General features: G+C 42.5%; 1 long non-coding RNA gene across 1 annotated transcript; it reads left to right on the forward strand.

Moving 5' to 3' along the window:
• Nucleotides 1-1,614: 1,614 nt before the first annotated feature.
• On the forward strand, nt 1,615-10,414 carry LOC148399066 (uncharacterized). The gene is made up of 3 exons (XR_015858201.1): nt 1,615-1,676; nt 9,416-9,559; nt 9,659-10,414. It is a non-coding gene; the product is annotated as an uncharacterized LOC148399066 (long non-coding RNA).
• Nucleotides 10,415-10,615: the final 201 nt, after the last annotated feature.

The following is a 10,615-nucleotide window of genomic DNA, read 5'->3' on the forward strand; positions in this document are numbered from 1 at the left end:
GGCAGGGGGTTTAAGATCCTGTAAAAAGATATCGCTATGGATCCAACCATTTCAATGTGGAAAAATTATACTATTTTGGAAGGATTGTCAGCCATGGTCACTTAGAATCATCATCTTATGGAGCTCCTTGGGGTGAAGTGTGTGTAAACGGTTGTGTGTGTTTATTTAATCTACTGAGTGTGCGCTTGGTGCACTGTGCGTCATCACATTTGTTTGTTTTTTGTTCTTATTTACAAGTAAAGGAGTGTGTGTCTGAAGCTAAGACTCGATTGTGTTTTGGTCTTAGCTGAAGAGATAATGCAACAACAGCTTACAGTTGTCTGCAGCAAAGAGGTCAAGTCAACATTTAGGACTGCAAATATTTTCTTGAATGAATCGCGTTTATGTTTCAGTTTAGTAAAAGCTTGCAATTGTTTTGCTCCGGGGTCAAGAGAATGAAATGCTACGCATACGAATTTAACAAGTGTCTATAATCCTCAATAATTTATCTATGTTTAAGGTGTGCTGCTTATGATTCAAAGATGCTTCTCCTTCAATCTGTCATCTTTTCGCATTTGAGCTTGAACGGTCATTGGCTTTTTCTGAGTACAGATGATGATATTCAGCTTTAGGTAGTCCCAGAAGGACTTCTATATGTCCGTGAACTCATTCCAGGATGCGTTCAGTGGCTGGCTCTTTTCATAGATCAAAACAACTGGCAGAACAATCATTCTCAATCACCCTGTTTCTGTCTGTCACTCAGATCCTCAAGCTACATTGGCGCCGCTCCCAAAAGCTAACGTGGCATCACATTCTTGACTAAACGTGCATAAAAACAAATTAGCCTGGCCCATACAATTTGCAAAAAAAAGATGTGTGCAGCCAGCCAGCAAATAGATGTCATTCCAACCCAAGGTCATGACGACACTGAGGCTGGAACTTTAGGATTGATGTTAGTTCGTGTCAGGTTCTTCCAATTTCACTCACATCTTGGTGTGTTGCATGAAAGCTTACAGGACAAGATGTGAAAAGACCTCAGAGGCCAAAGATGACTCTGAGAATTTATTGAGTTGGGGAGGATGCTTTGAATGACTGCAGAATCTCATAATTTATTCTTCAAGTCTGCATCAACTGTCTATGTAAGTCCGCCTAAAATTGCGTGTGTGCGTGCGTGTGTGTATGTGGAGAAGCTTTTTGTTTGATTTATTCATATCTGTATATGTGTATCTATTCATGTACTTCATCTTGGGCATTGGGATGCATGGAACGACGCAGTGTACGTACAGTATGTACCGTATGCAGAGTGAGGTTGTGTTGAACAGTGGCAGGGTTAGTCTAATAAGTCCCCAAGCTATGGCAGGAAGGCCTGTGGTAGGTGGATGATGGATCTCAGTGCCAGGGTACATAATGGTGGGACTGGGGAGCACTGGGGTGAAGGACAACACTCTGCCCTCTCTCCTTAATCAGATGCAGATCAAGCTAAAAGCAACGGAGCAGCAAATCCCTCTTCTATCGGTGAGCCTCTAGACCTTGCACAATCCTTTCTACTTTGCTTTTGCCTCCTTGCCTCGACTGGCCCCTCCTCTTTCTAAACCCCCAACCTCTCCTTTGCTTCTGATTATCTTAGCAAGAAAGCTCAGAGTGGACCAGAGGAGGAGATGGTTGCTCGCAGGCCTTTACCACAAAGATCATACTGGGTAAGTGTAAAAGCCTCTTGTGGCTTGTTGATAAAGTATTGATTTTTTTTCACAAGCGACTGTTTATGAATCACCTTGGAGGCACTGACCCCCAAGACCTTTTGGTGTGAGGTAGGAGCATGGTGAGGAGGGGCAGCCATCCAGGGACACAAGGGGATGATGTGAAAAATGAAGAAAGGCAGAGCTGGATAGATAGAGAACCAAAGGACAGGGGGTGGGATAGGAATTGATTGGAGACAAACCTCAGCGTTAATTGAAGCGACGGATCAATGGTAGAGGAATGTTGAATTTTGGTCAAACGAGCCAGGGGCTGACAATATATTCTGGCTCTTCTTCGTGACATCCGTGAAAAACACAAGATCAAGCACACTTGCATGAGTGCATAGACAAATTCAAATGGACACCATTGTCTCATTGGGTTCCATGAGATTGTGGCTTTGTTCACATCACTTGCAAGGATGCAAGGGATGCAGATATGGTCCTGCCAACATCCAGGGAAAAAACGTAAAATACATTTTTAAAATGATGGTTTTAATTATTATCGGTAAAATAGGAGTGTAATGTTTTTTTGCCTAATAAATAAAATCACAATTAAAAACTGCATTTCATGTTTACTTTGGTTGTCTGGTATTTACATTCTTTGAGATGACCTTGCACATTTAAGTGAGGAACCTATGCACAAAATTACAAGGTGTTAAAATGTGTTGAGGTAGGTTTCAGTTACTTTGATACCCACTGAAAAACTGACAATGACACAAAACTGAACAAGTTAACCAAGCAATGGTTTGGTGGGAATGGCCCTCCGCTTTAGAAAATGTTTTGCTGACCATCATTAGATTCTTATCACTGGGTCGCACTGAAAGTGTAACCAATGTGGGTCTTTGCTGCAAAGACTGTGAGTAATTTGCTTTGCTTTCATACCAATGTAGGACAAAACCAACCCTACTCATTAGCGACATCCACTCTGAGCCTCTCGTTTCAGACATCTTGTTCACCAGTCCATCCACTGAGACCATGGCTCGAAAAGTAAGAATCAAAAGAAGAAGAATGAAGCAATAAAAAATAAATCAAATTCGTACCCAAAGCCCAGCGAGCCATCTGGTATCTTATGCAGCATGCAAATGTGACTCGGAATTTGGTGCATCTAGTCTTGGGGAAAAAAAGAGGCAGAGATTGCCCTGGAGGATTAATGACATCATTCCGTATGCACCCCTGGATTCCCAGACTGCTTGGATATTACCAACCTCTGACATAGAGGGATAATGTTGGTTGTAGCATGGCTCAACATTATGAGCTCTATCTCTTCCTACTTCCTACAAAACTAATGGGGCTGGTTCATCATCAGATTGCAGTGTCAGGTTTTGGGGAAAAATGAATAAGAATGTGGCATATTGAGAATAGATGGGTCTGAGGCTCTGGGCTAGTTAGACTGTTTCGCCTTGGTGGATGTCAGTCTCACTAATGGTGGCTCTCCATGCACCGCTGCAGTGAGACGCAGTGTGTGGCTGTGTTACATGCAAACAATGCAGTGGGCTATCAATCAACTGCAGTGAATCTGGGTAATTCTGTCATCCGGTACACATTTGCTCAGCAATGCAAAACCCCCCTTGATCAGAATAATCCTTCTTCATTTCTTAGAAGTGGTTTCTAACAACCTTATTAAGATATCAGCACATTTTGTAGTCAATACTCGAATGAATGAATGACCGAACGAGCGAATGAATAAATAAATAAATAAATAAATAAATAAATAAATAAATAAATAAATAAATAAATAAATAAAATGACAACAATCCCAGTAGCACCACCGTTGACATCTGGCTAAAAAACATTATGCTTAATGTGCATTGTCAGATCATGCAAGTCAACTGTGATATTTTGGTGACTGCCTTGAGGATAATAGAATATGCTCTGAACCATTGGAATGAGTTTAGAAAATCTGCAGAGGCCCATCACTTGTAATAAATTGTACTGAGTGGCCAACATGTTGCATTGTTTTTTTTTTTTTTTTTTTTGCTGTGCACCAGCATAAAATGGACTCACTGTTCTCACATCATGCTGACATGGAAGCCTGCCTGAACATTATGGGTAGCACATGGGAAGGGGCGGGTCTTTCTTTCTTGCCGTTTCCCTTTCATAAACACCCCCTGCACACGCACAGAGATCTATCCTGTTTTTCCTGCCCTCTGCACCCTCAGGCCCCTGGCTCCGAGGCCAGAAAAGACCAGCCTAAAGGCTATAGGCTGCCCTATCCTGTTTCAGGCCTCTCATAGCCAGCCCACATCTGTTTAATGCATACATGCAGCCATGAGGTCATGAGGTGGGAATGTGACAGGGAGCAATGTGGGCTCTGGACTCAGGAATCATTTTGGCACACTGTACACATTAGAGCTAAAGAAAGCAAAGATTTTGGTTGCTAGCTAATGAGATAGTTTATATAGACCACACGTTCGGTATCCAATCCAAAGAGAAATGCATTGTAAAGTTTTGGGGCAGCAGAAAATTACTTCAAAGTATAACCTAGAAATGTTCATTGCTGAACATGGCATATGTCATCCTGCTTGAACCCAGAGGTGATCTGAAGTGTTTTTCACCCCCAAAACATAATGGGACCTTTCTGGCCAAAGGCCCTTTTTGGCTTCCATCAATTTGAGAGGAGAATGGATCCCAGAGGAAAGTATCAGTGTCCATGAGATGATCTGGTCCGTCTGTGGACTGCCAAGAACAACACAGCAGGTTTAATGCTCAGAGAGGAAATTATGGGACGAATAGTCTCGATCTTTGAACATTTCCAGGTATTTAAGGTCATAACTCTACTGGTGGAATCGTTGATGACAATATTAGAGTTGGTTTGTTACCACGACTTTCTTTGTGGCTGTCCATATGGTGAAGACAATTCAACACATACCTCTAAAACACATGTTAAGTTCAACAAACACAAACATGTATATTACAAGGATGTTTGGAAATTCACTCCAGACTCAAGGGCACATTTGAAAAAGAAAGATATTTCCTTTACAGCTGGGCAGGCCTAGAGATGTACACACTTACTGTATATGCAATCTCAGTGGATGCTTGGAGGTGGTCTGCTGCAACTGTGACACACTGCCACTCGCTGGTCTGTGAATGGTGCTGCCTTTTTGTCTTACAAAAAAATGTACACACACGAAATTGAATCAAAAACAGTATGAGTTTGCGCAATACTCAACTACTACATCTTTTTTCTTAAAATAAGACACGTGAGCATTATCATGCTTGATCGACTTTTTGATTCAGCCTTGTAAATAGATTGTAATAGCTTGCATTGTGTGTAAAATGTTACAGTGTGCAGCCTGCTTGTTTTCTAAAGAGCAAAGAGTTGTCACTGCTTTTCACCACCTCCCTCTTTGCTCCTTTAATGGGGTACTAACCTCTTGCAGAAGATGAGGAAAAATGGAAAGAGGGCAGGAAGTGAGAGAGTGAGCATGGGAGAAAGCGAGAGAGCAACTCACTGTGTGACATGTGGACAGATGGTTGCCACGCTGCATAGCTGGCGGGCTACATGCGATAGCCGTGAACCATGCTCGAGCCTTCCACACCCATGCCTCCACTGTTGACACCTCTCAACATACTCAGGCAAAGACAGAGGAGGGCACGGAGGGGAATGGCAATGGCTGGGAGCGGGTTAGCAGATTGGCAAAACGCTTGAACTTGGGACTGTGAGTTGAGTTGGCATCACAGTAGAAGCAAAGGCAGACTTAGTGGTTGTTCTTAATGTTCCCTATCTGACAGTGGCCATCAAAATGGTCATGAGAATCCCCCAAAGCTAAAAAAGCTTTACTGGCACATCTAAGAGTGGATTAGAAGACTATAAAAAAAAACTTTGGGGATTTCCTCCTTTGGATCAAGTAAATGGCATGATGGCATAGAAAATGTTTTATTGGCCCTATGATGATTTGACTGTTCTGCTATTACTGTTGTTCGAACTCCCTGAAATTCACTGTGTATAAAATTTATTTCTTCAGCTCACGGGGATAAAAATTGTGTTGTGATAGTTCCTGGTGTTGTATACATGGTTTTAATATTTATTAACAATGTTTTTTTTTTTTTTGTTTGTTTGTTTTTACTTGCACACATGAATTCCGTTGGATACCAAATTCTACCTGTGTAAATTTTAGGAAAATTCCAAGAGAATGAAAACTCCACCCATGCACACAGTCAGACCAATGAACCAGACGTTTACATTTTTATTTGATAACCTGACAGTTGTAAACATTGCATTGAAATTATTGCCTGGACAGTTAAAAACAATCTCATGGTGGTGCTAAAGTTTTCAAACTATCTATTATTGAATATGAAATTAAATTAAAATATGATTTCATAATTGGCTCATTTTAAACAATTGACACAATTAGATGAAGAACAATGATGAGCAGCTTGTGGGAAAATGGCCTTTATCCTACATCGACTGGGGCCTTTGACATTAGCAGGTGTCTTGAAAGAAAAACAAACACGTACTTTACAGTTATCAGTGTGTGTCTCGCCCTCTTTGTGCCTTTTCCACACGATGCAACCTTTTCTCTGCTTCACTCCCTCAGTCCCTCCCTCTCCCATTAAACCAGCACCCTATCGGCCCATTTCACGTGCTTTTCCCGTCAGCGTACCCATGCAGGTTGGTCTGCATGGTCCGTTGTGTTGTTTAATATGCGCAGCCCATTCTTTCTTCTTTATTATCGTCCCGCTGGTGACGGAGGCCCTTTTCTTTGGCCAGACAATGGGCGGCGGCGTGACAGAGAGCACGGTGGTCATGTCCCATTTGCCACCACGTGCTATCTCTCTATCCTGCCCCCCTTCTCACCCGCCGTCTGCTTTTCAATAGCACCCTAATACTGTTACAGGAGAGAAAGACCTGGGAGCCTTCAATATGCCCCAAGCCTCTGGGGCCACTGCTATATACATACTATTAGCATAATTATAGCCTGGGAGAGGGCGAGGGAGAGAAAATGCAGATGGACAGAAAAAGAAAGACAGAGGGGAAGCAAAGGTGTTTGCAATGTGACTGTCATCCCTGTTTGACACCCCTCCTCCACACACACGCACACACACACACTTGCACACAAAGGGACGTTTTAATAGATCTCCTGTTCAATTTGTCCTGACCTGATCTAGAGTCGGTCTATAGTTAACTCTGGGACATGTGGGTGGGCAACTCTGCTGATGGCACCATGGTTGCCTGACTTTGAACTTGAACTTGGGCCCTAGGGGTCACAGATTGGAATTGAATTGAAGAGTGCTCCCCCTGGGATTCCGGGCTGGTAAGTGCAGCTGTGGTCCAGTAGCTTGTTTAAATGTCCTCATTGCTTCATGCTCCATTATGGTTGTTCAGTTGACTTCTTTATGTTCATTTAAACCCGGGCTGAATTACAGTAAATAACAGCCCCAAAGAGTGTATATTTGTAAGTTTAACAAATGTATGATTTTTACTATGTTATAATATTTTTTCCCTAAATAAAAAAAAGTAAAAATGTCAAATGCCCTTCGTAAACATCATAAACTAGCATGAGTGGTAAATTTATAACTTGGTACCCAGTGTGAAGTGCTTGTTTGACAAACCTAGTCACCTTTCCATTGTTATCGTGAACCAAGTAGATCTCCCAATACAATATTCAGTACTCAGCACAGTTGTGAGAGTCACTTGCTGCATCAAAAATGTTTGTTGCATCAAAAATGTTTGTTGTCAACGACACCATATCACCTCCATTGCATTGTGCAACAGCTCCATATAGTTAATATGCCGGTCTGTGCTCTGCCCACTGCATACAGTATACAGTATTTCATAGGAAATCGTATAATAGCAATGGAAAAAGTTGCTTTTCAGTAGCACAAGCCCAGTCATCCAGTTTTAGGGGCGGCTTTAAAGCATGTCACAAGACCTCATGCATAGTAAACAGTGCGGCCTCCATGGCTGACTGGTGAGCAATTTGCCTCGTAGATTGCCTGGCCCCGGGGCCTTGGTGCTATGTTTATGTATGAGCCCTCCTATTTCATATGTATCGGCCCCAGATCATTTTCAACTCCCAACCCCTCCCTGTTTTTTTTTTTTTTTTTCTCCAGCAGAACTGATGGCATACACATAGACACACGAGCATGCGATGAAACGCACACAAGAAAACATACACATTAATACACACAGCGAACAGACACATAACATAAGCATTAAGAGTGATGGCCTGCACAAGGGGTGACACTGTCCCAGCAGATTACACTATTGTCAATACAAATAGAAATTTACTCAACATGTTTCGCTGCTGCGCCTGCCGCTTACCGTGACAGTTGTGTTTTGCAGGGTGACTGGAGATGTATTAGGAACATGTTGTCTGTGATAGTGTTTTCAAATCGGACTCACTGCGGCTATTTCAGTCCACTTTCCTACTCCAGCAAGTAACATCTGATTTTTTAGAGGCATATGGTGTGGCCGTGTTGCAAAATTTGTGACCCCAGCTGTGGCTTTTTGTTGCATCCAGTAAATACAACAATCATAACATGTGGGTATGCTTTTCTTCTAAAAAGTTTCCAATCTTTCGGACACATGCGACTACAATCCACGCAGAAAAGTCATCTGAATACATTTAAGATGACATAGATGAAACATTATTAACCCTTTGTCAGTCACTTAATATCCCACTCTGGTCTCTTTTATTCACGTGTCCTCATTTCATTGCAAGAACTCTTTTTTTCTATCTAATGTAAGCTTGAACAGGTTTTAACCATGCGCAAAGCCTCGCTTTGAACTGGCAAAGGGCTGCTCCATAGAGGAACATCTTTGGGAATGTTTACTGCATCAGAAGTCAGGCTGAGAATGTCCTCTATGTGTCAGCTAAGGGTGAAGCATCTCTAAAGGCCCCAAAATGTAATGGGTTTCACAGGACACAATTTGTTTGATATGAAATGATCCTCGGCAGACACAAAGTGGCCTCCATTAGGAGCCAAGCAGATTAGCGCGGTCCTCTGAGGGTCCGTGGCTCAGTGTCAGTGGTGGAGGCCCCTTCTTATCTTTCATTAAGCGCACACAGCAGGGCAGATTCACCAGCTATGGGGGAGGAATATGGAGGGAGGAAGAGGGAGAGAGAGAAAAAAAGAGGGAGGGAATCAGCGATTTATAGCGGTAAAAAAATAATTTCCACATATCACAGCCCCATCTCACACAGTGCTGGAAGTGAACGAGCCTTGGGGAATGAAAAGCATCTTTTTCACCAAATGCCAAAAGTGACCAGCAGGCACTGAGGAAATGAGGCTGAACATAAACGCACAAGCACAAAGACATACGGTATACTGTGTGAATAAATAAAGAGGGGAAGTCAAATTTTATACGCTTTTTGCCCAGTTTACAATAATATACACCCACAACAAAGAGGTGCTCAAACTGTTTTATGCTGCAGGCAGATAGAGTTTCAGTACATTAGAAACATCACAACATATATATATATACATCATACATATATATTATATATTTTTTCCCTGGCCCCTGACACACCCGTTCATAAGGCTTTCAGTACAAAACAGATAAATACATAACTTCTACCTCTGTTAAGGTGAAAAAGCAGCAAAAAAATACAAAGCACTTAAATGAAGTTCATGAGTGAATATCTATTTTCACACGCACACATACGCCACAGTGATGGCAGCACGCCACACTGGTTCAGCTCTAATCTGTGTTTGTTAATGGTTGCCGTGTGCTAATTACTGTCTCTGTTCACCAGAGGCCATGTTTTGGCCAGTCACCAACATATCCAGCTTCTGACTGTCCAATCACTCGTCTCTGAACCAAGGGGATCCTGTGAAAGGGGGGACTTTACAGTGATGGTGAAATTGGCCTTGGAATTATCGTCCGTTGCTGGAACATGGTTTGTGTAAGGGAGATGAGGGGAAAAAGATGGGGTGGAAAGACAGAAATGTGAGACAAAGAGCGTTTCCATGTGTTTCAACTGTGTGTGTCTTTATAGGAGCGCACATGAGCTCGCCTGACCAGAAGTGTGCAAGCAGCGGAGGACAAGAGTGGAAAGGAAAACAAGGCCTGAATGTGGGCCAAGTCGACCACTCCACAAGCTCAAAGGCAGCAGTAATCCAGTGTTGACATGGTAATAGCCATGAGCTTAGTGTCAATTAGATAGAAACAACATGCTCACTCTACTGGAGTAAGTGGATAGTACCTTTTAAGTCGAATAGTTTTAGGCTGCAAATAAATAAGGTTGTGAATCTGATACTTGTCTGAATTCTCCTTCAGAGAAGTGATATTTTATCTTTTCTAGCAATTTGAAAGACAAACTCGGACTTCAAAGCCATCCGCGTTTTATCACCATTTCATTCTACCCGTAGGGTGGGTGGCCTTATTATATTTTAGTCACTCGCAGCGCGTTTCTGGGCCATCACAGTCTGGAATCACATAGAAGCACCGGCGTACAGTGTTGGCAAAAGAGGCCAGATACAAAGGCGTTGAAACCATCTTTGACATTCCTTGATTGCCCTCGAGCCATATGACGGTGGTGTCCACGAACATTGTGTATGTTTGTGTAAATGGCTACTCTGCTCCCATAAGAACGGCACCAGCTGAGGCCAGAGAGGATGAAGAGGTTGGGATCGTGTGACTGGTGAATGCGCTACACCACCCGAAAAGATAGCCATAGTCATCAACCGTTGGTCACGCGAGACTAAAACACACCAGCGTGTAAAGTGATGTGTTACAAGATGTGTCAACGTGTTCAGGTCTCTCGACACTAACACATCGCTGTAATCGGCAATGAGTTTTTAGCTGAAGAAAATGGGGGACTCCTCTTTTCATCAATTGATTTAGCCCAGATTTGTGTCACATTATTCTTAAAAAAAACTGAAGCTGAATCATAAAAGCATGCACAAGTTGATACCTCGTGGAATCATGGGGAAAAATGAAGCCGACAAGAACG

This window comes from Syngnathus floridae, chromosome 4 (assembly GCF_059516105.1).
Source record: "Syngnathus floridae isolate MCC-2025c chromosome 4, RoL_Sflo_1.0, whole genome shotgun sequence".
Taxonomy (NCBI): domain Eukaryota; kingdom Metazoa; phylum Chordata; class Actinopteri; order Syngnathiformes; family Syngnathidae; genus Syngnathus; species Syngnathus floridae.